The sequence below is a fragment of the Rhincodon typus genome, chromosome 47 (genome assembly GCF_021869965.1).
Source record: "Rhincodon typus isolate 14 chromosome 47, sRhiTyp1.1, whole genome shotgun sequence".
NCBI classification, from domain to species: Eukaryota; Metazoa; Chordata; class Chondrichthyes; order Orectolobiformes; family Rhincodontidae; genus Rhincodon; species Rhincodon typus.
Window position 1 is genome coordinate 9,507,589 of NC_063378.1, and position 5,562 is coordinate 9,513,150.

Consider the following 5,562-nt stretch of genomic DNA (forward strand, 5'->3'; position numbering starts at 1 on the left):
TTCAGATAGAAGATTCTGGATTTTTGAATGTGGCTTAGAGGAATCACACATTGCTAGGATGCGGACGCTTTAGTTTCAGCTAGGGATGCTTTGTGAAGTATTTGCTGAAGCTGGATGTGTAAGCAGTTGTTCTGGATAAAGGGAGTTTGTTTCGGACAGTGGGAAATAGGTTACCTTGGTCAAAGGAGCTTAGTTTAAAAGTTCTAAACCAAAAATGTTTGGTGAAAAGCCTGAAGGGTTCATTTCGAAGCTGAGAAAGTCTAAGCATGCTTGTCTTAAGACTCTAAGAAGAGGCTATCAGATTCTCAAGATGGAAGAATTGAAATTAAACTCAATGGGTGTGAAATAGGATGACACTCACTCTAGTATGAGTAACAAAAAGCAGTGTTGTTGGGATCAATGACATTTTATTATACTGCATTTTAAATTTTTTACATTTGTGTTGCATCTAAATAATTTGGTTTATTCTATTTTACCTTAGCAATTTTGTGTAAATTATGTTTTATTGTTAACCCTGAATTTATAGCTTTATGTGATGTTGTCTCAGTGAAAGTCTGCATTGTTAAAACCAACAGCACAGAATGTCATCAATTAAGCCCGATTTCATTCTGAATTCTATTTATCCAGTAATAACATCAGCTGGGACTGTATAGCTTGTTCCACAATGGTGGCCACTTTTATTGAGTCATAGAGTCATACAGCAGGGAAACAGACTCTTCTGTCCAACCATGCCAACCATAATCCCAAATTAAACTAGTCCCACCTGCCTGCTCCTGTCCCATATCCCTCCAAATCTTTCCTATCCATGTCCTTATCCAAATGTCTTTTAAATGTTGTAACTGTACCCACATCCACCACTTCCTCAGGAAGTTCATTCCACACACAAACCACCCTCTGCCTCTTATGTATTTTTTAAATCTTTCTCCTCTTTCCTTAAAAATGTTCCTGCTAGTCTTAAAATCCCCCACTCTAGGGAAAAGACAACTACCATTAACTCTATCGATACCTGTCATTATTTTATAAACCTCTATAAGGTCACCTCTTAATCTCCTACACTCCAGTAAAAAAAGTCCCAGCCTTTCTTTATAACTCAAACGTTCTACACCTGGCAACATCCTGGTAAATCTTTTCTGAACCCTCTCCAGCTTAATAATATCCCTGCTACAACTGGGCGACCAAAACTGGGCACAGTATTCCAGAAGAGACCTCACCAATGTCCTGTACAACCTCAACATGACATCCCAACTCCTATACTCAAAAGACTGAACAATGAAGGCAAGTGTGCCAAATGTCTTTTTAAGCACCCTGTCTATAAGTGATGCAAACTTCAAAGAATTATGTACCTGAACCCCTAGGCCCCTCTGTTCTACAACACTACCCAAGGCCCTACCTTTAAATGTATAAGCCCTACCCTTCTTTGTTGTACCAAAATGCAAATCCTCACATTTAACCAGGGTAAACTCCATCTGCCATTTCTCAGCCCATTGACCCATTTGATGAAGTTCTCTTCGTAATCACAGAAAACCTTCTCCATTGTCTACAATGCCACCAATTTTGGTGTCAACTGCAAACGTGCTAACCATGCCTTCTATACTCTCATCCAAATCATTTTGCTCTCGAAAATTCAGGTTTAGCCAGATTTATGGCACTGATTAACCAGCTAGCTAAGTGACATAACTGATCTTCCCAGGTTTAGTTGAAAGCAAACAAATTGTCAATGTGAATAATTCAGTTACCCGGACCTTCACTGACTTTATTAGTTCACAATGAGAACATTGCTAGTGCATGTTTTCATTCCAAGTTACATAGCTTCTAACTGCCAAAGATCATCTGGTGTTACAAAAGCGGAGATTTCTTTGACCCTGTTGGTCGATGGAACTTGCCAATATCCCTTTCCCAGCCAACACTGGTGATGTTGGGAAATGCAGGGATAGGGAAAGGGGTGGGTCTGGGAGGGATGCTCTTTGGAGGGTTGGTGTGGACTTGCTGGGCTGAATGGCCTGCTCCACACTGTAGGGAATGTATGATTCTATGATTCTATGTCATAACCCATGGCACAGACACTGGCCAATGCTCTCTTCCAACTTCTTCCATCAGGCAGAAGATACAGAAGCTTGAAGACAGGCACCAACAGGTTCAAGAACAGCTTTTTCCCTGCTGTTATCAGACTGCTGAATGGACCTCTGTAATTTGAAATCTAATGTTGATCTTGCTTTTGTGCACCTCCTTTGCCATTGTAACCTTTTATGCCTCACTCTGTTTAAGCGCCCTCTGATCTGTATGTCCTTGTTTGCTATCCTGCTTATACTACCCGCAAAACAAAACTTTTCACTGTACTTTCACTGCGATAAATCAAATCAAATCAAATCAATTCAGGCTCTCAGAAATAAAACAAAGAACTGCAAGTGGTGGAGATTTAAAAGAAACAGAAATTGCTGGAAACACTCAGCAAGTCTTGTAGTATCTGTGGAGAGAATACAATGCTGATGTTTCAAGTCCAGCCACCCTTCTTTGAAATGTTTTTTCTGTTTCTGAGCAACAGAGACAGAGTTGCTATTAATGTTAAAAGTTAATGAAACTGTGAAAATCTCAATTACCCTATTCAGGGCAACAGAAAACCACACCAGGTTTTCCTCAGTCACAGAGTAATAGAAAACTCTACTCCAGCACTCACCATTTTTAAAAGAACAGTAAAAAAAAAGTTTCTGTAGTTTATGTAACTAAATCTCTACTGTGTTTTATAAAAAAAATTCTCACGCACGCACAATAAAGAAAAGAGATAAAAACACAAATAGTATGCAATGACAGAAAAATGTCAGAAGAACACAATTCTCTATCACTAGTCCAGGTCAAAAAATTAAACTGGTTTGGTCTTATAATTCTTTCAGTTCTTCAATGATGCCTAAATGCTATATGCACAGAAATGGTTGCTTATTTGGACTGGGTTCTTCCTGGTTGTCTTTAGGTTTTAGAATTATTTCATTCAGTGTATCTCGCTGTAGCTTTTTAAAAATCTTTTCTATCTTTTGGCAGAAACTCAGAGACAGCAACTTTCAAGAGAAAGGCAAAAGAGAGAAAGACAGAGGGATTGATGCAGCTAACTTCAGCAGGTCTCCTGATCTGCTCTTCTTTCATAATCCTGTGTTAAACTGCAACCTGACCAAGCAGAGGACTATCGCTATACTGAGTCCTCTTCAACTCGTGACAAGTGACACTGATCCATCAAAATTAAGCTTCCCAGAATGATGGCATTGTCCCCTATGTACTTGTTAACTCAGAGTCATTGAGCTGTACAGCATGGAAACAGACCCTTCAGCCCAACTAGTCCATGCTGACCAGGTATCCTAAATTAATCTAGTTCCATTTGCTACCATTTGGCCCATATCCCTCTAAACCTTCCTATTCATGTCCCCATCCAGATACCGTTTAAATGTTGTAATTGTACCAGCCTCCATCACTTCCTCTGGCAGTTCATTCCATACACACACCACCCTCTGTGTGAAAAAGTTGCCCCTCAAGTTCCTTTTAAATCTTTCCCCTCTCACCTTAAACCTATGCCCCTCGAGTTTGGGACTCCCCCCTCCCCAGGAAAAAGACCTTGTCTATTCACCCTATCCATGCCCCTCATGATTTTATAAACCTCAATAAGGTCATCCCTCAGCCTCTGACACTCCAGGGAAAATAGCCCCAGCCTGTTTAGCCTCTCCCTGTAGCACAAACCCTCCAACCCTAGAAACATCAGTGCAAATCTTTGCTGAACCCCTTTCAAGTTTCACCACTTTTAAAAATTGTGGGGTAAACATAAACACGATACAGCTGTTTTTTTTCCTCCAAAACTATGTTTCTTTAAAAAGAGACACATCCCTCTTGGCTTCAATGAACTCAGATCCCACAAGGCTGCCCATCACAGCTCATGTTAGTAATGTTTAAGTCAGATTCCAGAATAAAAATTGACTTCATAGATCATATATTGTTGAACATAGAAACAGAGAAAACAGGTACAGGAGCAGGCCATTCGGCCCTTCCAGCCTGCTCCACTGTTCAATACGATTGTGGCTGATCATGCAATCTCAGTATCCGATTCCCGCCCTCTCCCCCACACCCCTCAATCCCTTTAGCCACAATGTCCACGTCCAGCTCCACCTTGAATATATCTATCCAACTGGGCCCCAACAGCTTCCTGTGGGAGAGAATTCCATAGGTTCACAACTCTCTGAGTGAAGAAATTCTTCCTCATCACAGTCTGAATGGCTTACCCCTTATTCTCAGACTGTGACCCCTTCTTCTGGCCTTCCCCAGCATCGGGAACATTCTTCCCACATCTAGCCCGTCCATTCCCATCAGGATTTTATATGTTTCTATGAGATCCCCCTTATTCTTCTAAATTATAGCAAGTACAAGCCCAGTCGATCCAATCTTTCCTCATATGTCAGTCCTGTCATCTTGGGAATCAGTCTAGTGAACCTACGCTGGATTCCCTCAATAAAAAGTTATTCCTCAGACTGGGAGACCAAAACTATATGCAGTACTCAATGTGCAGCCCCAGAAAGGCCCTGTATTATTGCAGCAAGACATCCCTACTCGGATAACATTGTGATTTTTCACTGAAACAAAATCAGACCTAAAATATACCTTATTAAAACTGAAAGAACTGTGGATGCTGTAAATCAGGAACATAAACAAAGTTGCTGGAAAAACTCAGCAGGTCTGGCAGCATCCGTGAAGGCAAAAAACAGAGTTAACGTTTCAGGTCTGGTGACTGAGGAAGGCTTACCGGACCCGAAACGTTAACTCTGTTTTTTCCTTCATGAATGCTGCCAGGTCTGTTGAGATTTTCCAGCAACTTTGTTGGTGTTCCTAAAATATACCTTAACCTGCACATTCCTGGGCACTATGGGACAATTTAGCATGGCCAATCCACCCTAATCTGCACATCCCTGGACACTATGGGGCAATTTAGCACGGTCAATCCACCCTAACCTGCACATCCCTGGACACTATGGGACAATTTAGCATGGCCAATCCACCCTAACCTGCACATTCCTGGACACTATGGGGCAACTTAACACGGCCAAACCACCCTAACCTGCACACCCCTGGGCACTATGGGACAATTTAGCACGGCCAATCCACCCTAACCTGCACATTCCTGGACATTATGGGACAATTTAGCACGGCCAATCCACCCTAACCTGCACATTCCTGGACACTATGGGACAATTTAGCACGGCCAATCCACCCTAACCTGCACATTCCTGGACACTATGGGACAATTTAGCATGGCCAATCCACCCTAACCTGCACATTCCTGGACACTATGGGGCAACTTAACACGGCCAAACCACCCTAATCTGCACATCCCATCTATATGTGATGCAAACTTCAAAAAAAAGTATGTCAACCCCTAGTTTCTTCAGTTCTACAACACTACCCAAAGCCCTACCTTTAAATGTATAAGCCCTACCCTTCTTTGTTGTAACAAAATGCAATTCCTCATATTTAACCAGGGTAAACTCCATCTGCCATTTCTCAGCCCATTGACTCATTTGATGAAGTTCTCTT